This window comes from Pseudophryne corroboree, unplaced genomic scaffold (assembly GCF_028390025.1).
Source record: "Pseudophryne corroboree isolate aPseCor3 unplaced genomic scaffold, aPseCor3.hap2 scaffold_705, whole genome shotgun sequence".
NCBI classification, from domain to species: domain Eukaryota; kingdom Metazoa; phylum Chordata; class Amphibia; order Anura; family Myobatrachidae; genus Pseudophryne; species Pseudophryne corroboree.
Window position 1 is genome coordinate 173,203 of NW_026970288.1, and position 26,068 is coordinate 199,270.

Consider the following 26,068-nt stretch of genomic DNA (forward strand, 5'->3'; position numbering starts at 1 on the left):
CATACATATATACAGTGCCCAGCTGTATATATGTTATATTTTTGCCAAAAAGAGGTTTATATTGCAGCCCAGGGCGCCCCCCCTGCGCCCTGCGCCCTGCACCCTTACAGTGACCGGAGTATGTGAGGTGTATGGGAGCAATGGCGCACAGCTGCAGTGCTGTGCGTTACCTCAATGAAGATCATGAAGTCCTCTGCCGCCTCTGAAGTCTTCTTTTCTTCTCATACTCACCCGGCTTCTATCTTCCGGCTCTGCGAGGGGGACGGACGGCGAGGGTGAGATCCTGCGTACCAATCCATTTGGAGCTAATCCCTTTGGAGCTAATGGTGTCCAGTAGCTTAAGAAGCAGGACCTTGCAACTCGGAGAGTAGGGCTGCTTCTCCCCCCTCAGTCCCTCGATGCAGGGAGTCTGTTGCCAGCAGTGCTCCCTGAAAATTAAAAACCTAACAAAATACTTTCTGTCAGAAAGCTCAGGAGAGCTCCTGAAAAGCACCCAGTCTCCACTGGGCACAGTATCAAACTGAGGTATGGAGGAGGGGCATAGAGGGAGGAGCCAGTGCACACCCAGAACTAAAGTCTTTCTTAAAGTGCCCATGTCTCCTGCGGAGCCCGTCTATCCCCATGGTCCTTACGGAGTCCCCAGCATCCTCTAGGACGTTAGAGAAAATAGGATTTTAATACCTACCGGTAAATCCTTTTCTCTTAGTCCGTAGAGGATGCTGGGCACCCGTCCCAGTGCGTACTGTGTCTGCAGTTATTAAATGGCCCTTAACTCCAGAACATTTATGTGGAGACAACTTTCCCGACTTGACCATCTTACTTGGATGTTTTCCCCCTGTGTGACTGTTCCCCAGCCTCGGATGGTTGCATCCATGGTCCCTAGGATCCAGTCCTGGATCCCGAACCTTCGCCCCTCTAGGAGGTGAGAACTGTGCAGCCACCAATGGAGTGAGATTCTGGTCTTGGAAGACAGGATTATCCTCCGGTGCGTGTGTAGGTGGGATCCGGACCACTTGTCCAACAGGGCCCAATGGAACAGTAAAGCCACGCCCATCCCAACGAAGCCACACACCCTATTTTGCGGCGCGCGCACATTTATCCCTTTAATAGTGCCAATTGTGGGGAGCGCCAAAGAATTTTTTGGCTTGGGGGAGAAAAATTTCTAGTTACGCCACTGATCCCAAATCATACTTATTTTGCATAGGAGATACCATGGTCATGAAGATTGTTCTCCCAGGGTGAGGTTCATTCATTGCATTCTGGGTATGCTGACCACTGTGATTTCCCCAAATGTGGGAAACTCGACTGCATTATTTGTGGTAGTGGGGGACTGTGTTTGTGCTTTCCTCTGGTCAGCTCTGGTAAAAGTCAGATTTCTTTGTCTCAGATTTTCCTCTAGCCTTGTTCTTCTTTCGAGAGTTCCCTTGTGCTGCCTCAGTTGGATTTCCTTCACTTGACAGGGGGGTGCCCGAGCAGCGACCCTCCCCAGCTCTAGCCCAACTCCTACTTACCTGCCAGGTGAGATACTATGATCATGAAGTTGCTTCTCCCAGGGCAAGGCTCACCCATTGCACTCTGGGTGTGCTGCCCCTGCGATTTCCGCAAATGTGGGAAACTTGACTGCATAATTTGTGTTTCCCCTGGTCGGCTCTCATATGATTCAGATCTCTTTGTCTCAGGTCTCTCTCCAGCCTAGTTTGCTGTCTGTTTCCACTTCTTTTTTCTTGAGCCCCTCCCTTCTATACCCTTGTGCACTATCCTGACTTCTCCTCCCGTCTGCTTACTTTGTGCCTTCCAATGCACAATGCAAACTACAGGTAGTGCTGCAGGGCCCACACCTTTTTACTTGCCTTACAGAGCAGCTCTGGAGCTGTTACAGTGCCCAGCTGCTGCAAGAAATCAGCTTGAATGCTTCAGGGGCTGGGGCATGGCCAACATGAGCCCCACACTGAAGGAGGGTGGGGGTGTTTAATGCGAACTAGGGGTCATCCAAGCGCCGCAAAAGGCCGCCATGCCCCGCATACCCCTTTTCTCTTTTCATATGTAGATGAGGGTTCCAGCCAACTTTGGCCCACTGCTTGGATGACATCACCGTATGCAAATCCGTCTTCTGCAGACCTTCCCCCAGGAATGCTTGTACTAGTTGTTGCATTTGGTTTGTTGTTTGGGGGTGCTTCAGTATTAGGCAGCCTTCTGCCCTCCCATGTTCATCTGAAAATATGTGTTCTCCCTGCAGTTGTTGTCCCCAGATGAGAGTTCCCTTGTGGTGCCTCAGTTGAATCTCCTTTACTTGACAGAGATGTGCCTGAGCAGCGGTCCTCCCCAGCCCTATCCCAAATCATACTTATTTTGCATAGGAGATACCATGGTCATGAAGATTGATCTCCCAGGGTGAGGTTCATTCATTGCATTCTGGGTATGCTGACCCCTATGATTTCCCCAAATGTGGGAAACTCGACTGCATTATTTGTGGTAGTGGAGGACTGTGTTTGTGCTTTCCTCTGGTCAGCTCTGGTAAAAGTCAGATTTCTTTGTCTCAGATCTTCCTCTAGCCTTGTTCTTCTTTCGAGAGTTCCCTTGTGCTGCCTCAGTTGGATCTCCTTCACTTGACAGGGGGGTGCCCGAGCAGCGACCCTCCCCAGCTCTAGCCCATCTCATACTTACCTGCCAGGTGAGATACTATGATCAGGAAGGTGCTTCTCCCAGGGCAAGGCTCACCCATTGCACTCTGGGTGTGCTGCTCCTGTGATTTCCCAAAATGTGGGACACTTGACTGCATAATATGTGTTTCCTCTGGTCGGCTCTCGTATAATTCAGATCTCTTTGCATCAGGTCTCTCTCCAGCCTAGTTTGCTGTCTGTTTCCACTTCTCTTTTCTTGAGCCGTTCCCTTTTATGCCCTTGCGCACTATCCTGACTTCTCCCGTCTGCTTACTTTGTGCCTTCCAACGCACAATGCGAACTACAGGTAGTGCTGCAGGTCCCACAACCTTTTATTTGCCTTACAGAGCAGCTCTGGAGCTGTTACAGAGCCCAGCTTCTGCAAGAAATCAGCTTGAATGCTTCAGGGGCTGGGGCATAGCCAACATGAGCCCCACACCGAAGGAGGGTGGAGGTGTTTAATGTGAACTAGGGGTCATCCAAGCGCCGCAAAAGGCCGCCATGCCCTGCACGCCCCTTTTCTCTTTTCATATGCAGACGAGGGTTTAAGCCAACTTTGACCCACTGCTTGGATGACATCACCATATGCAAATCCATCTGCTGCAGGCCTTCCCCCAGGAATGCTTGCACTAGTTGTTGCATTTGGTTTGTTGTTTGGGGGTGCTTCAGTATTAGGCAGCCTTCTGCCCTCCCATGTTCATCTGAAAATATGTGTTCTCCCTGCAGTTGTTGTCCCCAGATGAGAGTTCCCTTGTGCTGCCTCAGTTGAATCTCCTTTACTTGACAGAGATGTGCCTGAGCAGCGGCCCTCCCCAGCCCTATCCCAAATCATACTTATTTTGCATAGGAGATACCATGGTCATGAAGATTGTTCTCCCAGGGTGAGGTTCATTCATTGCATTCTGGGTATGCTGACCCCTATGATTTCCCCAAATGTGGGAAACTCGACTGCATTATTTGTGGTAGTGGGGGACTGTGTTTGTTCTTTCCTCTGGTCAGCTCTGGTAAAAGTCAGATTTATTTGTCTCAGATCTTCCTCTAGCTTTGTTCTTCTTTCGAGAGTTTCGTTGTGCTGCCTCAGTTGTATCTCCTTCACTTGACAGGGGGGTGCCCGAGCAGCGACCCTCCCCAGCTCTAGCTCAACTCCTACTTACCTGCTAGGTGAGATACTATGATCATGAAGGTGCTTCTCCCAGGGCAAGGCTCACCCATTTCACTCTGGGTGTGCTGCTCCTGCGATTTCCCCAAATGTGGGAAACTTGACTGCATAATTTGTGTTTCCCCTGGTCGGCTCTCGTATAATTCAGATCTCTTTGTCTCAGGTCTCTCTCCAGCCTAGTTTGCTGTCTGTTTCCACTTCTCTTTTCTTGAGCCGCTCCCTTCTATGCCTTTGCGCACTATCCTGACTTCTCCCGTCTGCTTAATTTGTGCCTTCCAACGCACAATGCAAACTACAGGTAGTGCTGCAGGGACCACACCCTTTTACTTGCCTTACAGAGCAGCTCTGGAGCTGTTACAGTGCCCAGCTGCTGCAAGAAATCAGCTTGAATGCTTAAGGGGCTGGGGCATAGCCAACATGAGCCCCACACCGAAGGAGGGTGGAGGTGTTTAATGCGAACTAGGGGTCATCCAAGCGCCACAAAAGGATGCCATGCCCTGCACGCCCCTTTTCTCTTTTCATATGCAGACAAGGGTTGAAGCCAACTTTGACCCACTGCTTGGATGACATCACCATATGCAAATCCATCTGCTGCAGGCCTTCCCCCAGGAATGCTTGCACTATTTGTTGCATTTGGTTTGTTGTTTGGGGGTGCTTCAGTATTAGGCAGCCTTCTGCCCTCCCATGTTCATCTGAAAATATGTGTTCTCCCTGCAGTTGTTGTCCCCAGATGAGAGTTCCCTTGTGCTGCCTCAGTTGAATCTCCTTTACTTGACAGAGATGTGCCTGAGCAGCGGCCCTCCCCAGCCCTATCCCAAATCATACTTATTTTGCATAAGAGATACCATGGTCATGAAGATTGTTCTCCCAGGGTGAGGTTCATTCATTGCATTCTGGGTATGCTGACCCCTGTGATTTCCCCAAATGTGGGAAACTTGACTGCATTATTTGTAGTAGTGGGGGACTGTGTTTGTGCTTTCCTCTGGTCAGCTCTGGTAAAAGTCAGATTTCTTTGTCTCAGATCTTCCTCTAGCCTTGTTCTTCTTTCGAGAGTTCCCTTGTGCTGCCTCAGTTAGATCTCCTTCACTTGACAGGGGGGTGCCCGAGCAGCGACCCTCCCCAGCTCTAGCCCAACTCCTACTTACCTGCCAGGTGAGATACTATGATCATGAAGGTGCTTCTTCCAGGGCAAGGCTCACCCATTGCACTCTGGGTGTGTTGCTCCTGCGATTTCCCCAAATGTGGGAAACTTGACTGCATAATTTGTGTTTCCCCTGGTCGGCTCTCGTATAATTCAGATCTCTTTGTCTCAGGTCTCTCTCCAGCCTAGTTTGCTGTCTGTTTCCACTTCTCTTTTCTTGAGCCGCTCCCTTCTATGCCCTTGCGCACTATACTGACTTCTCCCGTCTGCTTACTTTATGCCTTTCAACGCACAATGCGAACTACAGGTAGTTCTGCAGGGCCCACACCCTTTTACTTGCCTTACAGAGCAGCTCTGAAGCTGTTACAGTGCCCAGCTGCTGCAAGAAATCAGCTTGAATGCTTAAGGGGCTGGGGCATAGCCAACATGAGCCCCACACCGAAGGAGGGAGGAGGTGTTTAATGCGAACTAGGGGTCATCCAAGCGCCGCAAAAGGCCGCCATGCCATGCACGCCCCTTTTCTCTTTTCATATGCAGACGAGGGTTGAAGCCAACTTTGACCCACTGCTTGGATGACATCACCATATGCAAATCCATATGCTGCAGGCCTTCCCCCAGGAATGCTTGCACTAGTTGTTGCATTTGGTTTGTTGTTTGGGGGTGCTTCAGTATTAGGCAGCCTTCTGCCCTCCCATGTTCATCTGAAAATATGTGTTCTCCCTGCAGTTGTTGTCCCCAGATGAGAGTTCCCTTGTGCTGCCTCAGTTGAATCTCCTTTACTTGACAGAGATGTGCCTGAGCAGCGGCCCTCCCCAGCCCTATCCCAAATCATACTTATTTTGCATAGGAGATACCATGGTCATGAAGATTGTTATCCCAGGGTGAGGTTCATTCATTGTATTCTGGGTATGCTGACCCCTGTGATTTCACCAAATGTGGGAAACTCGACTGCATTATTTGTGGTAGTGGGGGACTGTGTTTGTGTTTTCCTCTGGTCAGCTCTGGTAAAAGTCAGATTTCTTTGTCTCATTTCTTCCTCTAGCCTTATTCTTCTTTCGAGAGTTCCCTTGTGCTGCCTCAGTTGGATCTCCTTCACTTGACAGGGGGTTGCTTGTGCAGCGACCCTCCCCAGCTCTAGCCCAACTCCTACTTACCTGCCAGGTGAGATACTATGATCATGAAGGTGCTTCTCCCAGGGCAAGGCTCACCCATTGCACTCTGGGTGTGCTGCTCCTGCGATTTCCCCAAATGTGGGACACTTGACTGCATAATTTGTGTTTCCTCTGGTAGGCTCTCGTATAATTCAGATCTCTTTGTCTCAGGTCTCTCTCCAGCCTAGTTTGCTGTCTGTTTCCACTTCTCTTTTCTTGAGCCGCTCCCTTCTATGCCCTTGCGCACTATCCTGACTTCTCCCGTCTGCTTACTTTGTGCCTTCCAATGCACAATGCAAACTACAGGTAGTGCTGCAGGGCCCACACCCTTTTACTTGCCTTACAGAGCAGCTCTGGAGCTGTTACAGTGCCCAGCTGCTGCAAGAAATCAGCTTGAATGCTTAAGGGGCTGGGGCATAGCCAACATGAGCCCCACACCGAAGGAGGGTGGAGGTGTTTAATGCGAACTAGGGGTCATCCAAGCGCCGCAAAAGGCCGTCATGCCCTGCACGCCCCTTTTCTCTTTTCATATGCAGATGAGGGTTGAAGCCAACTTTGACCCACTGCTTGGATGACATAACCATATGCAAATCCATCAGCTGCAGGCCTTCCCCTAGGAATGCTTGCACTAGTTGTTGCATTTGGTTTGTTGTTTGGGGGTGCTTCAGTATTAGGCAGCCTTCTGCCCTCCCATGTTCATCTGAAAATATGTGTTCTCCCTGCAGTTGTTGTCCCCAGATGAGAGTTCCCTTGTGCTGCCTCAGTTGAAACTCCTTTACTTGACAGAGATGTGCCTGAGCAGCGGCCCTCCCCAGCCCTATCCTAAATCATACTTATTTTGCATAGGAGATACCATGGTCATGAAGATTGTTCTCCCAGGGTGAGGTTCATTCATTGCATTCTGGGTATGCTGTCCACTGTGATTTCCCCAAATGTGGGAAACTCGACTGCATTATTTGTGGTAGTGGGGGACTGTGTTTGTGCTTTCCTCTGGTCAGCTCTGGTAAAAGTCAGATTTCTTTGCCTTATTCGTCTTTCAAGAGTTCCCTTGTGCTGCCTCAGTTGGATCTCCTTCACTTGACAGGGGGGTGCTTCAGCAGCGACCCTCCCCAGCTCTAGCCCAACTCCTACTTACCTGCCAGGTGAGATACTATGATCATGAAGGTGCTTCTCCCAGGGCAAGGCTCACCCATTGCACTCTGGGTGTGCTGCTCCTGCAATTTCCCCAAATGTGGGACACTTGACTGCATAATTTGTGTTTCCTCTGGTCGGCTCTCGTATAATTCAGATCTCTTTGTCTCAGGTCTCTCTCCAGCCTAGTTTGCTGTCTGTTTCCACTTCTCTTTTCTTGAGCCGCTCCCTTCTATGCCCTTGCGCACTATCCTGACTTCTCCCGTCTGCTTATTTTGTGCCTTCCAACGCACAATGCGAACTACAGGTAGTGCTGCAGGGCCCACACCATTTTACTTGCCTTACAGAGCAGCTCTGGAGCTGTTACAGTGCCCAGCTGCTGCAAGAAATCAGCTTGAATGCTTAAGGGGCTGGGGCATAGCCAACATGAGCCCCACACCGAAGGAGGGTGGAGGTGTTTAATGCGAACTAGGGGTCATCCAAGCGCCACAAAAGGCCGCCATGCCCTGCACTCCCCTTTTCTCTTTTCATATGCAGACAAGGGTTCAAGCCAACTTTGACCCACTGCTTGGATGACATCACCATATGCAAATCCATCTGCTGCAGGCCTTCCCCCAGGAATGCTTGCACTAGTTGTTGCATTTGGTTTGTTGTTTGGGGGTGCTTCAGTATTAGGCAGCCTTCTGCCCTCCCATATTCATCTGAAAATATGTGTTCTCCCTGCAGTTGTTGTCCCCAGATGAGAGTTCCCTTGTGCTGCCTCAGTTGAATCTCCTTTACTTGACAGAGATGTGCCTGAGCAGCAGCCCTCCCCAGCCCTATCCCAAATCATACTTATTTTGCATAGGAGATACCATGGTCATGAAGATTGTTATCCCAGGGTGAGGTTCATTCATTGTATTCTGGGTATGCTGACCCCTGTGATTTCACCAAATGTGGGAAACTCGACTGCATTATTTGTGGTAGTGGGGGACTGTGTTTGTGTTTTCCTCTGGTCAGCTCTTGTAAAAGTCAGATTTCTTTGTCTCATTTCTTCCTCTAGCCTTATTCTTCTTTCGAGAGTTCCCTTGTGCTGCCTCAGTTGGATCTCCTTCACTTGACAGGGGGTTGCTTGTGCAGCGATCCTCCCCAGCTCTAGCCCAACTCCTACTTACCTGCCAGGTGAGATACTATGATCATGAAGGTGCTTCTCCCAGGGCAAGGCTCACCCATTGCACTCTGGGTGTGCTGCTCCTGCGATTTCCCCAAATGTGGGACACTTGACTGCATAATTTGTGTTTCCTCTGGTAGGCTCTCGTATAATTCAGATCTCTTTGTCTCAGGTCTCTCTCCAGCCTAGTTTGCTGTCTGTTTCCACTTCTCTTTTCTTGAGCCGCTCCCTTCTATGCCCTTGCGCACTATCCTGACTTCTCCCGTCTGCTTACTTTGTGCCTTCCAATGCACAATGCAAACTACAGGTAGTGCTGCAGGGCCCACACCCTTTTACTTGCCTTACAGAGCAGCTCTGGAGCTGTTACAGTGCCCAGCTGCTGCAAGAAATCAGCTTGAATGCTTAAGGGGCTGGGGCATAGCCAACATGAGCCCCACACCAAAGGAGGGTGGAGGTGTTTAATGCGAACTAGGGGTCATCCAAGCGCCGCAAAAGGCCGTCATGCCCTGCACGCCCCTTTTCTCTTTTCATATGCAGATGAGGGTTGAAGCCAACTTTGACCCACTGCTTGGATGACATAACCATATGCAAATCCATCAGCTGCAGGCCTTCCCCTAGGAATGCTTGCACTAGTTGTTGCATTTGGTTTGTTGTTTGGGGGTGCTTCAGTATTAGGCAGCCTTCTGCCCTCCCATGTTCATCTGAAAATATGTGTTCTCCCTGCAGTTGTTGTCCCCAGATGAGAGTTCCCTTGTGCTGCCTCAGTTGAAACTCCTTTACTTTACAGAGATGTGCCTGAGCAGCGGCCCTCCCCAGCCCTATCCTAAATCATACTTATTTTGCATAGGAGATACCATGGTCATGAAGATTGTTCTCCCAGGGTGAGGTTCATTCATTGCATTCTGGGTATGCTGTCCACTGTGATTTCCCCAAATGTGGGAAACTCGACTGCATTATTTGTGGTAGTGGGGGACTGTGTTTGTGCTTTCCTCTGGTCAGCTCTGGTAAAAGTCAGATTTCTTTGCCTTATTCGTCTTTCAAGAGTTCCCTTGTGCTGCCTCAGTTGGATCTCCTTCACTTGACAGGGGGGTGCTTCAGCAGCGACCCTCCCCAGCTCTAGCCCAACTCCTACTTACCTGCCAGGTGAGATACTATGATCATGAAGGTGCTTCTCCCAGGGCAAGGCTCACCCATTGCACTCTGGGTGTGCTGCTCCTGCAATTTCCCCAAATGTGGGACACTTGACTGCATAATTTGTGTTTCCTCTGGTCGGCTCTCGTATAATTCAGATCTCTTTGTCTCAGGTCTCTCTCCAGCCTAGTTTGCTGTCTGTTTCCACTTCTCTTTTCTTGAGCCCCTCCCTTCTATGCCCTTGCGCACTATCCTGACTTCTCCCGTCTGCTTATTTTGTGCCTTCCAACGCACAATGCGAACTACAGGTAGTGCTGCAGGGCCCACACCCTTTTACTTGCCTTACAGAGCAGCTCTGGAGCTGTTACAGTGCCCAGCTGCTGCAAGAAATCAGCTTGAATGCTTAAGGGGCTGGGGCATAGCCAACATGAGCCCCACACCGAAGGAGGGTGGAGGTGTTTAATGCGAACTAGGGGTCATCCAAGCGCCACAAAAGGCCGCCATGCCCTGCACTCCCCTTTTCTCTTTTCATATGCAGACAAGGGTTCAAGCCAACTTTGACCCACTGCTTGGATGACATCACCATATGCAAATCCATCTGCTGCAGGCCTTCCCCCAGGAATGCTTGCACTAGTTGTTGCATTTGGTTTGTTGTTTGGGGGTGCTTCAGTATTAGGCAGCCTTCTGCCCTCCCATATTCATCTGAAAATATGTGTTCTCCCTGCAGTTGTTGTCCCCAGATGAGAGTTCCCTTGTGCTGCCTCAGTTGAATCTCCTTTACTTGACAGAGATGTGCCTGAGCAGCAGCCCTCCCCAGCCCTATCCCAAATCATACTTATTTTGCATAGGAGATACCATGGTCATGAAGATTGTTCTCCCAGGGTGAGGTTCATTCATTGTATTCTGGGTATGCTGACCCCTGTGATTTCCCCAAATGTGGGAAACTTGACTGCATTATTTGTGGTAGTGGGGGACTACTGTGTTTGTGCTTTCCTCTGGTCAGCTCTGGTAAAAGTCAGATTTCTTTGTCTCAGAACTTCCTCTAGCCTTGTTCTTCTTTCGAGAGTTCCCTTGTGCTGCCTCAGTTGGATATCCTTCACTTGACAGGGGGGTACTTGAGCAGCGGCCCTCCCCAGCTCTAGCCCAACTCCTACTTACCTGCCAGGTGAGATACTATGATCATGAAGGTGCTTCTCCCAGGGCAAGGCTCACCCATTGCACTCTGGGTGTGCTGCCCCTGTGATTTCCCCAAATGTGGGACACTTGACTGCATAATTTGTGTTTCCACTGGTCGGCTTTCATATAATTCAGATCTCTTTGTCTCAGGTCTCTCTCCAGCCTAGTTTGCTGTCTGTTTCCACTTCTTTTTTTTTTGAGCCCCTCCCTTCTATACCCTTGTGCACTATCCTGATTTCTCCTCCTGTCTGCTTACTTTGGGCCTTCCAATGCACAATGCAAACTTCAGGTAGTGCTGCAGGGCCCACACTCTTTTACTTGCATTACAGAGCAGCTCTGGAGCTGTTACAGTGCCCAGCTGCTGCAAGAAATCAACTTGAATGCTTAAGGGGCTGGGGCATAGCCAACATGAGCCCCACAGCAAAGGAGGGTGGAGGTGTTTAATGCGAACTAGGGGTCATCCAAGCGCCACAAAAGGCCGCCATGCCCTGCACTCCCCTTTTCTCTTTTCATATGCAGACAAGGGTTGAAGCCAACTTTGACCCACTGCTTGGATGACATCACCATATGCAAATCCATCTGCTGCAGGCCTTCCCCCAGGAATGCTTGCACTAGTTGTTGCATTTGGTTTGTTGTTTGGATGTGCTTTAGTATTAGGCAGCCTTCTGCCCTCCCATGTTCATCTGAAAATATGTGTTCTCCCTGCAGTTGTTGTCCCCAGATGAGAGTTCCCTTGTGCTGCCTCAGTTGAATCTCCTTTACTTGACAGAGATGTGCCTGAGCAGCGGCCCTCCCCAGCCCTATCCCAAATCATACTTATTTTGCATAGGAGATACCATGGTCATGAAGATTGTTCTCCCAGGGTGAGGTTCATTCATTGCATTCTGGGTATGCTGACCCCTGTGATTTCCCCAAATGTGGGAAACTTGACTGCATTATTTGTAGTAGTGGGGGACTGTGTTTGTGCTTTCCTCTGGTCAGCTCTGGTAAAAGTCAGATTTCTTTGTCTCAGATCTTCCTCTAGCCTTGTTCTTCTTTCGAGAGTTCCCTTGTGCTGCCTCAGTTGGATCTCCTTCACTTGACAGGGGGATGCCCGAGCAGCGACCCTCCCCAGCTCTAGCCCAACTCCTACTTACCTGCCAGGTGAGATACTATGATCATGAAGGTGCTTCTCCCAGGGCAAGGCTCACCCATTGCACTCTGGGTGTGCTGCCCCTGTGATTTCCCCAAATGTGGGAAACTTGACTACATAATTTGTATTTTCACTGGTCGGCTTTCATATAATTCAGATCTCTTTGTCTCAGGTCTCTCTCCAGCCTAGTTTGCTGTCTGTTTCCACTTCTTTCTTTTTTTGAGCCCCTCCCTTCTATACCCTTGTGCACTATCCTGACTTCTCCTCCTGTCTGCTTACTTTGGGCCTTCCAATGCACAATGCGAACTACAGGTAGTGCTGCAGGGCCCACACCCTTTTACTTGCCTTACAGAGCAGCTCTGGAGCTGTTACAGTGCCAAGCTGCTGCAAGAAATCAGCTTGAATGCTTCAGGGGCAGGGGCATTGCCAACATGAGCCCCACACCGAAGGAGGGTGGGGGTGTTTAATGCGAACTAAGGGTCATCCAAGCGCCGCAAAAAGCCGCCATGCCCTGCATACCCCTTTTCTCTTTTCATATGCAGATGAGGGTTCCAGCCAACTTTGGCCCACTGCTTGGATGACATCACTGTATGCAAATCCGTCTTCTGCAGACCTTCCCCCAGGAATGTTTGTACTAGTTGTTGCATTTGGTTTGTTGTTTGGGGGTGCTTCAGTATTAGGCAGCCTTCTGCCCTCCCATGTTCATTTGAAAATATGTGTTCTCCCTGCAGTTGTTGTCCCGAGATGAGAGTTCCCTTGTGCTGCCTCAGTTGAATCTCCTTTACTTGACAGAGATATGCCTGAGCAGCGGCCTTCCCCAGCCCTATCCCAAATCATACTTATTTTGCATAGGAGATACCATGGTCATGAAGATTGTTCTCCCAGGGTGAGGTTCATTCATTGCATTCTGGGTATGCTGACCCCTGTGATTTCCCCAAATGTGGGAAACTCGACTGCATTATTTGTGGTAGTGGGGGACTGTGTTTGTGCTTTCCTCTGGTCAGCTCTGGTAAAAGTCAGATTTCTTTGTCTCAGATCTTCCTCTAGCCTTGTTCTTCTTTTGAGAGTTCCCTTGTGCTGCCTCAGTTGGATCTCCTTCACTTGACAGGGGAGTGCCCGAGCAGCGAACCTCCCCAGCTCTAGCCCAACTCCTACTTACCTGCCAGGTGAGATACTGTGATCAGGAAGGTACTTCTCCCAGGGCAAGGCTCACCCATTGCACTCTGGGTGTGCTGCTCCTGCGATTTCCCCAAATGTGGGACACTTGACTGCATAATTTGTGTTTCCACTGGTCGGCTTTCATATAATTCAGATCTCTTTGTCTCAGGTCTCTCTCCAGCCTAGTTTGCTGTCTGTTTCCACTTCTTTTTTTTTGAGCCTCCCTTCTATACCCTTGTGCACTATCCTGATTTCTCCTCCTGTCTGCTTACTTTGTGCCTTCCAACGCACAATGCGAACTACAGGTAGTGCTGCAGGGCCCACACCCTTTTACTTGCCTTACAGAGCAGCTCTGGAGCTGTTACAGTGCCAAGCTGCTGCAAGAAATCAGCTTGAATGCTTCAGGGGCTGGGGCATTGCCAACATGAGCCCCACACCGAAGGAGGGTGGGGGTGTTTAATGCGAACTAAGGGTCATCCAAGCGCCGCAAAAGGCCGCCATGCCCTGCATACCCCTTTTCTCTTTTCATATGCAGATGAGGGTTCCAGCCAACTTTGGCCCACTGCTTGGATGACATCACTGTATTCAAATCCGTCTTCTGCAGACCTTCCCCCAGGAATGCTTGTACTAGTTGTTGCATTTGGTTTGTTGTTTGGGGGTGCTTCAGTATTAGACAGCCTTCTGCCCTCCCATGTTCATTTGAAAATATGTGTTCTCCCTGCAGTTGTTGTCCCCAGATGAGAGTTCCCTTGTGCTGCCTCAGTTGAATCTCCTTTACTTGACAGAGATATGCCTGAGCAGCGGCCCTCCCCAGCCCTATCCCAAACCATACTTATTTTGCATAGGAGATACCATGGTCATGAAGATTGTTCTCCCAGGGTGAGGTTCATTCATTGCATTCTGGGTATGCTGACCCCTGTGATTTCCCCAAATGTGGGAAACTCGACTGCATTATTTGTGGTAGTGGGGGACTGTGTTTGTGCTTTCCTCTGGTCAGCTCTTGTAAAAGTCAGATTTCTTTGTCTCAGATCCTCCTCTAGCCTTGTTCTTCTTTCGAGAGTTCCCTTGTGCTGCCTCAGTTGGATCTCCTTCACTTGACAGGGGGGTGCCCGAGCAGCGACCCTCCCCAGCTCTAGCCCAACTCCTACTTACCTGCCAGGTGAGATACTATGATCAGGAAGGTGCTTCTCCCAGGGCAAGGCTCACCCATTGCACTCTGGGTGTGCTGCTCCTGCGATTTCCCCAAATGTGGGACACTTGACTGCATAATTTGTGTTTCCCCTGGTCGGCTCTTGTATAATTCAGATCTCTTTGTCTCAGGTCTCTCTCCAGCCTAGTTTGCTGTCTGTTTCCACTTCTCTTTTCTTGAGCCGCTCCCTTCTATGCCCTTGCGCACTATCCTGATTTCTCCCGTCTGCTTACTTTGTGCCTTCCAACGCACAATGCGAACTACAGGTAGTGCTGCAGGGCCCACACCCTTTTACTTGCCTTACAGAGCAGCTCTGGAGCTGTTACAGTGCCCAGCTGCTGCAAGAAATCAGCTTGAATGCTTAAGGGGCTGGGGCATAGCCAACATGAGCCCCACACCGAAGGAGGGTGGAGGTGTTTAATGCGAACTAGGGGTCATCCAAGCGCCGCAAAAGGTCGCCATGCCCTGCATACCCCTTTTCTCTTTTCATATGCAGACGAGGGTTGAAGCCAACTTTGACCCACTGCTTGGATGACATCACCATATGCAAATCCATCTGCTACAGGCCTTCCCCCAGGAATGCTTGCACTAGTTGTTGCATTTGGTTTGTTGTTTGGGGGTGCTTCAGTATTAGGCAGCCTTCTGCCCTCCCATGTTCATCTGAAAATATGTGTTCTCCCTGCAGTTGTTGTCCCCAGATGAGAGTTCCCTTGTGCTGCCTCAGTTGAATCTCCTTTACTTGACAGAGATGTGCCTGAGCAGCGGCCCTCCCCAGCCCTATCCCAAATCATACTTATTTTGCATAGGAGATACCATGGTCATGAAGATTGTTCTCCCAGGGTGAGGTTCATTCATTGCATTCTGGGTATGCTGACCCCTGTGATTTCCCCAAATGTGGGAAACTCGACTGCATTATTTGTGGTAGTGGGGGACTGTGTTTGTGCTTTCCTCTGGTCACCTCTGGAAAAAGTCAGATTTCTTTGTCTCAGATCTTCCTCTAGCCTTGTTCCTCTTTCGAGAGTTCCCTTGTGCTGCCTCAGTTGGATCTCCTTCACTTGACAGGGGGGTGCTTGAGCAGCGACCCTTCCCAGCTCTAGCCCAACTCCTACTTACCTGCCAGGTGAGATACTATGATCATGAAGGTGCTTCTCCCAGGGCAAGGCTCACCCATTGCACTCTGGGTGTGCTGCTCCTGCGATTTCCCCAAATGTGGGACACTTGACTGTATAATTTGTGTTTCCACTGGTCGGATTTCATATAATTCAGATCTCTTTGTCTCAGGTCTCGCTCCAGCCTAGTTTGCTGTCTGTTTCCACTTCTCTTTTCTTGAGCCGCTCCCTTCTATGCCCTTGCGCACTATCCTGACTTCTCCCGTCTGCTTACTTTGTGCCTTCCAACGCACAATGCGAACTACAGGTAGTGCTGCAGGGCCCACACCCTTTTACTTGCCTTACAGAGCAGCTCTGGAGCTGTTACAGTGCCCAGCTGCTGCAAGAAATCAGCTTGAATGCTTAAGGGGCTGGGGCATAGCCAACATGAGCCCCACACCGAAGGAGGGTGGAGGTGTTTAATGCGAACTAGGGGTCATCCAAGCGCCGCAAAAGGCCGCCATGCCATGCACGCCCCTTTTCTCTTTTCATATGCAGACGAGGGTTGAAGCCAACTTTGACCCACTGCTTGGATGACATCACCATATGCAAATCCATCTGCTGCAGGCCTTCCCCCAGGAATGCTTGCACTAGTTGTTGCATTTGGTTTGTTGTTTGGGGGTGCTTCAGTATTAGGCAGCCTTCTGCCCTCCCATGTTCATCTGAAAATATGTGTTCTCCCTGCAGTTGTTGTCCCCAGATGAGAGTTCCCTTGTGCTGCCTCAGTTGAATCTCCTTTACTTGACAGAGATGTGCCTGAGCAGCGGCCCTCCCCAGCCCTATCCCAAATCATACTTATTTTGCATAGGAGATACCATGGTCATGAAGATTGTTCTCCCAGGGTGAGGTTCATTCATTGCATCCTGGGTATGCTGACCCCTGTGATTTCCCCAAATGTGGGAAACTCGACTGCATTATTTGTGGTAGTGGGGGACTGTTTTTGTGCTTTCCTCTGGTCACCTCTGGTAAAAGTCAGATTTCTTTGTCTCAGATCTTCCTCTAGCCTTGTTCCTCTTTCGAGAGTTCCCTTGTGCTGCCTCAGTTGGATCTCCTTCACTTGACAGGGGGGTGCTTGAGCAGCGACCGTCCCCAGCTCTGGCCCAACTCCTACTTAACTGCCAGGTGAGATACTATGATCATGAAGATGCTTCTCCCAGGGCAAGGCTCACCCATTGCACTCTGGGTGTGCTGCTCCTGCGATTTCCCCAAATGTGGGACACTTGACTGCATAATTTGTGTTTCCACTGGTCGGCTTTCATATAATTCAGATCTCTTTGTCTCAGGTCTCTCTCCAGCCTAGTTTGCTGTCTGTTTCCACTTCTTTTTTTTTTGAGCCCCTCCCTTCTATACCCTTGTGCACTATCCTGACTTCTCCTCCTGTCTGCTTACTTTGGGCCTTCCAATGCACAATGCAAACTACAGGTAGTGCTGCAGGGCCCACACCCTTTTACTTGCCTTACAGAGCAGCTCTGGAGCTGTTACAGTGCCAAGCTGCTGCAAGAAATCAGCTTGAATGCTTCAGGGGCTGGGGCATTGCCAACATGAGCACCCACACCGAAGGAGGGTGGGGGTGTTTAATGCGAACTAAGGGTCACCCAAGCGCCGCAAAAAGCCGCCATGCCCTGCATACCCCTTTTCTCTTTTCATATGCAGATGAGGGTTCCAGCCAACTTTGGCCCACTGCTTGGATGACATCACTGTATGCAAATCCGTCTTCTGCAGACCTTCCCCCAGGAATGCTTGTACTAGTTGTTGCATTTGGTTTGTTGTTTGGGGGTGCTTCAGTATTAGGCAGCCTTCTGCCCTCCCATGTTCATTTGAAAATATGTGTTCTCCCTGCAGTTGTTGTCCCGAGATGAGAGTTCCCTTGTGCTGCCTCAGTTGAATCTCCTTTACTTGACAGAGATATGCCTGAGCAGCGGCCCTCCCCAGCCCTATCCCAAATCATACTTATTTTGCATAGGAGATACCATGGTCATGAAGATTGTTCTCCCAGGGTGAGGTTCATTCATTGCATTCTGGGTATGCTGACCCCTGTGATTTCCCCAAATGTGGAAAACTCGACTGCATTATTTGTGGTAGTGGGGGACTGTGTTTGTGCTTTCCTCTGGTCAGCTCTGGTAAAAGTCAGATTTCTTTGTCTCAGATCTTCCTCTAGCCTTGTTCTTCTTTCGAGAGTTCCCTTGTGCTGCCTCAGTTGGATCTCCTTCACTTGACAGGGGAGTGCCCGAGCAGCGAACCTCCCCAGCTCTAGCCCAACTCCTACTTACCTGCCAGGTGAGATACTATGATCAGGAAGGTACTTCTCCCAGGGCAAGGCTCACCCATTGCACTCTGGGTGTGCTGCTCCTGCGATTTCCCCAAATGTGGGACACTTGACTGCATAATTTGTGTTTCCACTGGTCGGCTTTCATATAATTCAGATCTCTTTGTCTCAGGTCTCTCTCCAGCCTAGTTTGCTGTCTGTTTCCACTTCTTTTTTTTTGAGCCCCTCCCTTCTATACCCTTGTGCACTATCCTGATTTCTCCTCCTGTCTGCTTACTTTGTGCCTTCCAACGCACAATGCGAACTACAGGTAGTGCGGCAGGGCCCACACCCTTTTACTTGTATGAAAGCTAAATATTTATCTTATTAAAAACACGTTAAAGGTTAAAGAACACAGTACGCAATTGGCACAAAAAGTACCGCAAGGGTACTCCCTTAACTATACCTTAAGGAATGTACTTATACTGTAAACCTCTGTGTAGTGGTAGAGTGTAAATGCAACACAGTGTAACCTTATTAACTTCAATGCTGTTTGAGCATCACCGACGCTCTGAGAGTACTTAACACTATAAGAAATACACAGATACCTGGGCTTAGGGTCTAACGCCTTATATATATATTATGGATGGTATGCTTGCAAAAGAATAATACAATACAATTATACACTACCAATATAACATAGAATATCTAACCAAGTTAACTACACAGGAAATACAATACAATACAATTATACACTTAAGGGAAAATGAGGGAGAAAGAGGAGAAGAGAGAGAGAGATATGGCTCACAATAACAATAAGACAATATGGTTGCAGAGAAGCTTACACATGTGAGGAACAATCGCTGCGCAGTTAGTCAATGCTGAATACCGCATGGGATGGAAGCTAGACTCCATTTTGGGAAAGCTCCCAGGATTCCAAAGACTGCACCACATGGTTGAAAGGGGGATGCTAGCAGCCATTTTAGATTTGCAGGTCCAAACAACTTCAGTATCTCAATAACCAGAGCATATTCATCACAAGACCAGATCACAATGTAACCACACATATATTATAACAAACCAGCACAATCTATTTATAATCACCATAGGCAAACAAATACCACAAATACTATGCTACAGATTGTTTACTGTTCCAATTCATCACAGACTTCACAGAGTATTAACACAAACACCCAACGATCACACAACTGCCCAAACCTCGTTAACCTTAAGCCATTTGTCTCTCCAAACTAACTAATCTATGCTTACCTATCATTCTACAACTACTATACCACAGACACATATTTAACTATTCTATGCCAATCAGCCATGAGATATTGAGATGATGATACTTAGCCTTTGGTGCCTGGTGATGATCCAGCCATGCTTCTGAGAGCTTTGTTCTGAGTGTAGCTTCATTACATCTGTTCTCTGAGGCCACCAGCAACACTGACCCCGACCCCCCCCAGACAGGAACTATTCTCCTGTGTGTCTGTTCCTAGGGGAGGGGTCTCTCTTTCTCCTTTGTATATGCTAATCAGGTTCAGCCCTGAAAATCTTAGTAAAGGGTTGGCTTGATCATCCATTGTTCTTAACAAAGTGATCTTAGCTTTTATACATATAATCATATCTATCCGCTGCAATGTCCCACAACTTCACAACAAGCTTCAAACTAACCCACACATCAATCTGCTTGCTTCAATACCAAGCATGACGGGCGCATCTGGTTCTGTTCAAATAATACATATTCATGACATCAATTCATCAGCCAATTCTAAATCTCCATGATGTCTGGTGCTTGACATTATTATAACCATGTACTGTATGAAACAAGCGCCGAATCCATCTCCGTGCCATGTCCGAGCAAATGCGTGTGTTTCCATATATTGCTGTGCTCGCTGCGCATATTTGCAAGTATAGCGACTTAAATGTGTGTGTGTGGTTTGTATGTTCTCTCTATGTAATATTTTTGACTTTGACACTTGCCTTACAGAGCAGCTCTGGAGCTGTTACAGTGCCAAGCTGCTGCAGGAAATCAGCTTGAATGCTTCAGGGGCTGGGGCATTGCCAACATGAGCCCCACACCGAAGTAGGGTGGGGGTGTTTAATGCAAACTAAGGGTCATCCAAGCGCCGCAAAAGGCCGCCAAGCCCTGCATACCCCTTTTCTCTTTTCATATGCAGATGAGGGTTCCAGCCAACTTTGGCCCACTGCTTGGATGACATCACTGTATGCAAATCCGTCTTCTGCAGACCTTCCCCCAGGAATGCTTGTACTAGTTGTTGCATTTGGTTTGTTGTTTGGGGGTGCTTCAGTATTAGGCAGCCTTCTGCCCTCCCATGTTCATTTGAAAATATGTGTTCTCCCTGCAGTTGTTGTCCCGAGATGAGAGTTCCCTTGTGCTGCCTCAGTTGAATCTCCTTTACTTGACAGAGATATGCCTGAGCAGCGGCCCTCCCCAGCCCTATCCCAAATCATACTTATTTTGCATAGGAGATACCATGGTCATGAAGATTGTTCTCCCAGGGTGAGGTTCATTCATTGCATTCTGGGTATGCTTACCCCTGTGATTTCCCCAAATGTGGAAAACTCGACTGCATTATTTGTGGTAGTGGGGGACTGTGTTTGTGCTTTCCTCTGGTCAGCTCTGGTAAAAGTCAGATTTCTTTGTCTCAGATCTTCCTCTAGCCTTGTTCTTCTTTCGAGAGTTCCCTTGTGCTGCCTCAGTTGGATATCCTTCACTTGACAGGGGAGTGCCCGAGCAGCGAACCTCCCCAGCTCTAGCCCAACTCCTACTTACCTGCCAGGTGAGATACTATGATCAGGAAGGTACTTCTCCCAGGGCAAGGCTCACCCATTGCACTCTGGGTGTGCTGCTCCTGCGATTTCCCCAAATGTGGGACACTTGACTGCATAATTTGTGTTTCCACTGGTCGGCTTTCATATAATTCAGATCTCTTTGTCTCAGGTCTCTCTCCAGCCTAGTTTGCTGTCTGTTTCCACTTCTTTTTTTTTGAGCCCCTCCCTTCTATACCCTTGTGCACTATCCTGATTTCTCCTCCTGTCTGCTTACTTTGTGCCTTCCAATGCACAATGCGAACTACAGGTAGTGCTGCAGGGCCCACACCCTTTTACTTGTATGAAAGCTAAATATTTATCTTATTAAAAACACGTTAAAGGTTAAAGAACACAGTACGCAATTGGCGCAAAAAGTACCGCAAGGGTACTCCCTTAACTATACCTTAAGGAATGTACTTATACTGTAAACCTCTGTGCAGTGGTAGAGTGTAAATGCAACACAGTGTAACCTTATTAACTTCAAAGCTGTTTGAGCGTCACCGACGCTCTGAGAGTACTTAACACTATAAGAAATACACAGATACCTGGGCTTAGGGTCTAACGCCTTATATATATATTATGGATGGTATGCTTGCAAAAGAATAATACAATACAATTATACACTACCAATATAACATAGAATATCTAACCAAGTTAACTACACAGGAAATACAATACAATACAATTATACACTTAAGGGAAAATGAGGGAGAAAGAGGAGAAGAGAGAGAGAGAGATATATGGCTCACAATAACAATAAGACAATATGGTTGCAGAGAAGCTTACACATGTGAGGAACAATCGCTACGCAGTTAGTCAATGCTGAATACCGCATGGGATGGAAGCTAGACTCCATTTTGGGAAAGCTCCCAGGATTCCAAAGACTGCACCACATGGTTGAAAGGGGGATGCTAGCAGCCATTTTAGATTTGCAGGTCCAAACAACTTCAGTATCTCAATAACCAGAGCATATTCATCACAAGACCAGATCACAATATAACCACACATATATTATAACAAACCAGCACAATCTATTTATAATCACCATAGGCAAACAAATACCACAAATACTATGCTACAGATTGTCTACTGTTCCAATTCATCACAGACTTCACAGAGTATTAACACAAACACCCAACGATCACACAACTGCCCAAACCTCGTTAACCTTAAGCCATTTGTCTCTCCAAACTAACTAATCTATGCTTACCTATCATTCTACAACTACTATACCACAGACACATATTTAACTATTCTATGCCAATCAGCCATGAGATATTGAGATGATGATACTTAGCCTTTGGTGCCTGGTGATGATCCAGCCATGCTTCTGAGAGCTTTGTTCTGAGTGTAGCTTCATTACATCTGTTCTCTGAGGCCACCAGCAACACTGACCCCGACCCCCCCCAGACAGGAACTATTCTCCTGTGTGTCTGTTCCTAGGGGAGGGGTCTCTCTTTCTCCTTTGTATATGCTAATCAGGTTCAGCCCTGAAAATCTTAGTAAAGGGTTGGCTTGATCATCCATTGTTCTTAACAAAGTGATCTTAGCTTTTATACATATAATCATATCTATCCGCTGCAATGTCCCACAACTTCACAACAAGCTTCAAACTAACCCACACATCAATCTGCTTGCTTCAATACCAAACATGACGGGCGCATCTGGTTCTGTTCAAATAATACATATTCATGACATCAATTCATCAGCCAATTCTAAATCTCCATGATGTCTGGTGCTTGACATTATTATAACCATGTACTGTATGAAACAAGCGCCGAATCCATCTCCGTGCCATGTCCGAGCAAATGCGTGTGTTTCCATATATTGCTGTGCTCGCTGCGCATATTTGCAAGTATAGCGACTTAAATGTGTGTGTGTGGTTTGTATGTTCTCTCTATGTAATATTTTTGACTTTGACAGTCCACCCTTTGGCAGTCACCAATAACTGCCACTTCCTAAAACATTTCAAAAAGAGAAAAATATATGTCATATGTAAATACATTTCTATGATTGGGTAAGGGAGGAGAGAAGAAGGTGGGAAAAAGGTATGACCTAGTGAGATAGCAGAAGTATGTATGTATGAATCCATGTTTGGGGGGTCATGTATCATCGTGCCGTACGTGTTTTAAATCAAGCTTCGAGGTATTGCGAAGTATACATTTGAATTCCTTCTTATCCCGTACTAAGGGTCTGTGGATGGGCTGTCAAACTTTACCGAGCTCGTTTCGGCTTTTGGTTGCAACAAAATGGGGGAGCACATTTTAGTTGATGATACATGAATGGGGGAATATGTGATTGCTGATATCTGTGCCTGTATTCCCTATCGACTATGTGTGTCACTACCTGAGGGTTGTAGAAATGAAGATAAAGAACACTTATGGTAAATGCAGTGGTATTCTATGTCAGGTTAATGTACATTTGTCGGTTGAAGTCTTGTTCGGTGTCTGTTGGTTGCAGTCTTCTTTGTGCTTTTGCCCATAAGGTGCGAGCAAAAGCTTTGTCAATGTCCATAGATTTACAAAAGTGTTGGGCTGGCGTAATTTTAACATTTCTAGGGAAACTGGGGATCTATGGCATTGTTCATCAAAAATCTGTGTATAAGGTTGTCAAAACTTCTTCTTTAATCCATCTGTTGTCTGTATATCGGCTCATCAAATTCCTCGTCCAAGTGGGTCTTTTTACCTTGGAGGAAAACGGAAAAACAGGTGAAAGAAACGGACCGTATAATCGCATTTTCATCACATCATTGTTTCTACAGTTGGGTCATAAATCAAATCCGTTGAAATTACAGTTTCCTCACTCCTTAGACTCATTACCTCAGGTAGTACTTTTCCAATATAACACAATCCTTCAGAGTTTGGGGCAAGCCGCTCATACGCCTTTCTCCCGCATATGAAATATGCATCATCGGGGAGAACATATGGGACGGAATATGTCATTACCATGTTACACATTTTCCATGTGAACTCTCCTAACCCTAATTCTCCCATCTGTTTAGTACACCTATCAGTTTGTACGATCTGTGCACTGTATCCTAGTGATACCTCTCCAACTCTCGTAATCCTACTTCCTAGGGTATACCTATATCGGAAATATTTTCCACTATCGGCTATGTGGCGTATGAGCTCTGTATCTGTAGGCATTCTATCGGTTCTATATGAAAAGGTCATGGTTTGGTTACTCCATGACACTTCCCAATTTCCCGGCTTTCGGGGATTGGAGATGTTAAAACATAATAGGGACCTATCCACATGATATTGGTGGAGCTTCAAACTAGGAGGGCTGGAGATATTAAACCTCCTGTCCACCGGTCTCCCACCACTTAACTCAAGTACCTCCCCTAACGTTAAAGGAAATGGTACTAGCCCTGATTTGCTATGACCTTGAGGTACTTGAGAGCATACCCAACAATCTGTCTTATTTAACACACTACCCACTAAGGAGTGATAGTCACTCAATGGATGCCGGTCCATGTGGATATTAAAACTGGATTGGCATTTCTTAATGCACCCATCCTCAACTACATTGTCACAGAGCCTACAGATATAGTTTTCTTCAGCTAACAATCCAAAAAAAAAAAATGTTTACAAATAACATGGCTGTTAGATTGTTTCCGGTACTCGCCTTTGTTCGGTGCTTGTGTTGCTATTGGAAATTTACACCTCCGTCTTAGTCATTGGAACCTTTCTGGTGTCAAAACTTCTTTCTCGACCTCACTGGTACTCTCACCGAAACAGACTGCTCTGGTCAACATCATGGTCAACAGGAAAAATCCATATCACAGTCTCTTGGGGCAAGTCCATCTTACAGGAGGAGAAAAGAAGAAATTTGTAATGGGGTACAGAAAATCAGTTTGAGGGGGAGAGAAACTTGTTACGATAATTAGTTCTCTCGTCTTGTTGTTCTTCTTGTTCTGCTGTCTTCTCAAAGGTGCTGTCTCTCAGTCTTCCAAACGAACATTCTGGTGATGCAATATTCCCTCCAAACCAGCGATCTTTCTGTAAGGAGCAAAAATCTTGCATTACCATTTGTCTAACTGATGGGTGACATACCATCTTTAAAACATGAAAGCATGAGTGAGAAGAGAGAGAAAACAACAACAGCAAAAAAAAAACAAAAGAGAGAGAGAACAATTCATATATGTATATATATAACATAACACATCAATAAACAATAACAGGAAAAAAAAAACATTTTTCAAACAAACAGTTTTCAAACATTTTAAAACATTGTCAGATCATCAGGCTGTCATATCTACATGTCTGATGGTTTCCTTGCGCAGTCCCTCCCACCAGCACCTCTATACTCCACCCTTTGTATCTGGCCACAATACATTGATGTGGGCAAGTCATGCTGGGGTTTGGTAGACTTTTGCAAAGACCAAGTAGATATGCAATGTTTAAGTCCTACCAATAATCGTCAGAGATGGGGAGATAGAGAGAGAGAGGAAAAAAAAAAACATTTCACAGATACATTTACAATGTTTCACCTGGTCATTCCTGTGTCTTCAGGGAATGACCTCCCAATGTATTAACGATTACCTCAGGCTTACCATCAGTCCTAATGATCACCTTTCCTGACTATATATTATGGGTGTGGCCCAAAATTCTTCCTATATGTTCCCTGATTATAATTTGGTGTGTCCTAACTTTTGCTCATTTTCATGTCTAGGGGGTCTGATTTTATGTGGGCTGTTGCAGTTACTGGCATAATGCCCTTCTCTTTTACAAAGATAACAAATCCTTGAGTTCCTCCATGTGCCAATGGCCTGGGGTTTTGGTTGATTTGATGCCTCCTCAAACGCTTGGATGCTCATCACCATCAACCGCTTTCCCTGTACCTACCTGATTCCTTGGATACCATGATTATGTCATTGTCTAGGGAGTTGATATACCTTCTGTGAATCTTTGATCATACAGTTAGATCTTTCCTAGGATCTGGGTAATCAGACATGATTGATCTCAATTCTGTCCGGGACCAGGGATGGGGCATTGCACTGTCCATGACGGGAATGGTTCCCTGATCGTCAGTCTTCCCATTGAGGACTGTGATCACCCTGACAGGACTAAACTCAATTACATCACCTTGTTTTGGTCTTACAATATGGGGTACATTTGTTTGTGCGTGATATAAAACATTGTACGTACCTGTGGACACGACCTCACCTGACCCTCCGTTAGGGGGTTTGATTATTGCCTTTACCAATTTGGTCGCGTCCACTTGGATGTCTTGTAGGCTGGCTGCTGGAAGAGATGCCGACATCGTTCTGGGCTCACTTTCTTGCTGATAATCCTGAGGGAAGTTTAACATGGGGTGCGACTTGCACAGGTTAACATTTGTGATTTTTACACTTTCATTTTTATAAACATTATTACATTTGTTACTTTCGTTCTTAATACAGTTACTAAGTGCATTTTTATCATACAACATTGTGCCATTTCTCTGCAACCATAATCCTCTCCATTGCCATGTCTCTCCTCTCAAGATGAAAGTTAGGTATGTAAGTTACATTTCTTTGCATTTCACTTTCCTGTTGCCATAACTGCAAACAATCATCATGTTTAACTCGTTTCCAGGATTTTATGAGACAGATCCTCCGCCTTAAATTATGCAACACCTCTGTGTCAAAACTACCTATCCCGGGAAATGGTGCCTT

General features: G+C 47.3%; 31 non-coding genes and 1 pseudogene across 31 annotated transcripts; all 32 read left to right on the forward strand.

Annotated features, from left to right (window-relative positions):
• The first annotated feature begins 1,187 nt into the window (after positions 1-1,187).
• LOC135038298 (U1 spliceosomal RNA) lies at positions 1,188-1,351 on the forward strand. Its single transcript, XR_010232683.1, has one exon. It is a non-coding gene; the product is annotated as a U1 spliceosomal RNA (small nuclear RNA).
• A 152-nt stretch (positions 1,352-1,503) lies between these two features.
• Positions 1,504-1,645, forward strand: LOC135038264 (U1 spliceosomal RNA; annotated as a pseudogene).
• A 695-nt stretch (positions 1,646-2,340) lies between these two features.
• On the forward strand, positions 2,341-2,504 carry LOC135038294 (U1 spliceosomal RNA). The gene has a single exon (XR_010232679.1). It is a non-coding gene; the product is annotated as a U1 spliceosomal RNA (small nuclear RNA).
• A 152-nt stretch (positions 2,505-2,656) lies between these two features.
• On the forward strand, positions 2,657-2,819 carry LOC135038248 (U1 spliceosomal RNA). The gene has a single exon (XR_010232637.1). It is a non-coding gene; the product is annotated as a U1 spliceosomal RNA (small nuclear RNA).
• Positions 2,820-3,490: 671 nt separating this feature from the next.
• Positions 3,491-3,654, forward strand: LOC135038291 (U1 spliceosomal RNA). The gene has a single exon (XR_010232676.1). It is a non-coding gene; the product is annotated as a U1 spliceosomal RNA (small nuclear RNA).
• Positions 3,655-3,806: 152 nt separating this feature from the next.
• Positions 3,807-3,969, forward strand: LOC135038252 (U1 spliceosomal RNA). The gene has a single exon (XR_010232641.1). It is a non-coding gene; the product is annotated as a U1 spliceosomal RNA (small nuclear RNA).
• Positions 3,970-4,640: 671 nt separating this feature from the next.
• On the forward strand, positions 4,641-4,804 carry LOC135038193 (U1 spliceosomal RNA). Its single transcript, XR_010232585.1, has one exon. It is a non-coding gene; the product is annotated as a U1 spliceosomal RNA (small nuclear RNA).
• Positions 4,805-4,956: 152 nt separating this feature from the next.
• LOC135038233 (U1 spliceosomal RNA) lies at positions 4,957-5,119 on the forward strand. Its single transcript, XR_010232625.1, has one exon. It is a non-coding gene; the product is annotated as a U1 spliceosomal RNA (small nuclear RNA).
• Positions 5,120-5,790: 671 nt separating this feature from the next.
• LOC135038196 (U1 spliceosomal RNA) lies at positions 5,791-5,954 on the forward strand. The gene has a single exon (XR_010232588.1). It is a non-coding gene; the product is annotated as a U1 spliceosomal RNA (small nuclear RNA).
• A 152-nt stretch (positions 5,955-6,106) lies between these two features.
• Positions 6,107-6,269, forward strand: LOC135038206 (U1 spliceosomal RNA). The gene has a single exon (XR_010232598.1). It is a non-coding gene; the product is annotated as a U1 spliceosomal RNA (small nuclear RNA).
• Positions 6,270-6,940: 671 nt separating this feature from the next.
• LOC135038300 (U1 spliceosomal RNA) lies at positions 6,941-7,104 on the forward strand. The gene has a single exon (XR_010232685.1). It is a non-coding gene; the product is annotated as a U1 spliceosomal RNA (small nuclear RNA).
• Positions 7,105-7,238: 134 nt separating this feature from the next.
• On the forward strand, positions 7,239-7,401 carry LOC135038202 (U1 spliceosomal RNA). Its single transcript, XR_010232594.1, has one exon. It is a non-coding gene; the product is annotated as a U1 spliceosomal RNA (small nuclear RNA).
• Positions 7,402-8,072: 671 nt separating this feature from the next.
• LOC135038197 (U1 spliceosomal RNA) lies at positions 8,073-8,236 on the forward strand. The gene has a single exon (XR_010232589.1). It is a non-coding gene; the product is annotated as a U1 spliceosomal RNA (small nuclear RNA).
• Positions 8,237-8,388: 152 nt separating this feature from the next.
• On the forward strand, positions 8,389-8,551 carry LOC135038207 (U1 spliceosomal RNA). The gene has a single exon (XR_010232599.1). It is a non-coding gene; the product is annotated as a U1 spliceosomal RNA (small nuclear RNA).
• Positions 8,552-9,222: 671 nt separating this feature from the next.
• LOC135038301 (U1 spliceosomal RNA) lies at positions 9,223-9,386 on the forward strand. Its single transcript, XR_010232686.1, has one exon. It is a non-coding gene; the product is annotated as a U1 spliceosomal RNA (small nuclear RNA).
• Positions 9,387-9,520: 134 nt separating this feature from the next.
• Positions 9,521-9,683, forward strand: LOC135038203 (U1 spliceosomal RNA). Its single transcript, XR_010232595.1, has one exon. It is a non-coding gene; the product is annotated as a U1 spliceosomal RNA (small nuclear RNA).
• Positions 9,684-10,354: 671 nt separating this feature from the next.
• LOC135038192 (U1 spliceosomal RNA) lies at positions 10,355-10,521 on the forward strand. The gene has a single exon (XR_010232584.1). It is a non-coding gene; the product is annotated as a U1 spliceosomal RNA (small nuclear RNA).
• A 152-nt stretch (positions 10,522-10,673) lies between these two features.
• LOC135038234 (U1 spliceosomal RNA) lies at positions 10,674-10,836 on the forward strand. The gene has a single exon (XR_010232626.1). It is a non-coding gene; the product is annotated as a U1 spliceosomal RNA (small nuclear RNA).
• A 675-nt stretch (positions 10,837-11,511) lies between these two features.
• On the forward strand, positions 11,512-11,675 carry LOC135038302 (U1 spliceosomal RNA). Its single transcript, XR_010232687.1, has one exon. It is a non-coding gene; the product is annotated as a U1 spliceosomal RNA (small nuclear RNA).
• Positions 11,676-11,827: 152 nt separating this feature from the next.
• On the forward strand, positions 11,828-11,990 carry LOC135038257 (U1 spliceosomal RNA). The gene has a single exon (XR_010232645.1). It is a non-coding gene; the product is annotated as a U1 spliceosomal RNA (small nuclear RNA).
• A 676-nt stretch (positions 11,991-12,666) lies between these two features.
• LOC135038271 (U1 spliceosomal RNA) lies at positions 12,667-12,830 on the forward strand. The gene has a single exon (XR_010232657.1). It is a non-coding gene; the product is annotated as a U1 spliceosomal RNA (small nuclear RNA).
• A 152-nt stretch (positions 12,831-12,982) lies between these two features.
• LOC135038226 (U1 spliceosomal RNA) lies at positions 12,983-13,145 on the forward strand. The gene has a single exon (XR_010232618.1). It is a non-coding gene; the product is annotated as a U1 spliceosomal RNA (small nuclear RNA).
• Positions 13,146-13,817: 672 nt separating this feature from the next.
• LOC135038272 (U1 spliceosomal RNA) lies at positions 13,818-13,981 on the forward strand. Its single transcript, XR_010232658.1, has one exon. It is a non-coding gene; the product is annotated as a U1 spliceosomal RNA (small nuclear RNA).
• Positions 13,982-14,133: 152 nt separating this feature from the next.
• Positions 14,134-14,296, forward strand: LOC135038227 (U1 spliceosomal RNA). Its single transcript, XR_010232619.1, has one exon. It is a non-coding gene; the product is annotated as a U1 spliceosomal RNA (small nuclear RNA).
• Positions 14,297-14,967: 671 nt separating this feature from the next.
• Positions 14,968-15,131, forward strand: LOC135038273 (U1 spliceosomal RNA). Its single transcript, XR_010232659.1, has one exon. It is a non-coding gene; the product is annotated as a U1 spliceosomal RNA (small nuclear RNA).
• A 152-nt stretch (positions 15,132-15,283) lies between these two features.
• Positions 15,284-15,446, forward strand: LOC135038219 (U1 spliceosomal RNA). The gene has a single exon (XR_010232611.1). It is a non-coding gene; the product is annotated as a U1 spliceosomal RNA (small nuclear RNA).
• Positions 15,447-16,117: 671 nt separating this feature from the next.
• Positions 16,118-16,281, forward strand: LOC135038296 (U1 spliceosomal RNA). Its single transcript, XR_010232681.1, has one exon. It is a non-coding gene; the product is annotated as a U1 spliceosomal RNA (small nuclear RNA).
• A 152-nt stretch (positions 16,282-16,433) lies between these two features.
• Positions 16,434-16,596, forward strand: LOC135038242 (U1 spliceosomal RNA). Its single transcript, XR_010232633.1, has one exon. It is a non-coding gene; the product is annotated as a U1 spliceosomal RNA (small nuclear RNA).
• Positions 16,597-17,272: 676 nt separating this feature from the next.
• LOC135038267 (U1 spliceosomal RNA) lies at positions 17,273-17,436 on the forward strand. The gene has a single exon (XR_010232653.1). It is a non-coding gene; the product is annotated as a U1 spliceosomal RNA (small nuclear RNA).
• A 152-nt stretch (positions 17,437-17,588) lies between these two features.
• Positions 17,589-17,751, forward strand: LOC135038216 (U1 spliceosomal RNA). Its single transcript, XR_010232608.1, has one exon. It is a non-coding gene; the product is annotated as a U1 spliceosomal RNA (small nuclear RNA).
• A 2,296-nt stretch (positions 17,752-20,047) lies between these two features.
• LOC135038285 (U1 spliceosomal RNA) lies at positions 20,048-20,211 on the forward strand. The gene has a single exon (XR_010232670.1). It is a non-coding gene; the product is annotated as a U1 spliceosomal RNA (small nuclear RNA).
• A 152-nt stretch (positions 20,212-20,363) lies between these two features.
• LOC135038217 (U1 spliceosomal RNA) lies at positions 20,364-20,526 on the forward strand. The gene has a single exon (XR_010232609.1). It is a non-coding gene; the product is annotated as a U1 spliceosomal RNA (small nuclear RNA).
• The last annotated feature ends 5,542 nt before the right edge of the window (positions 20,527-26,068 follow it).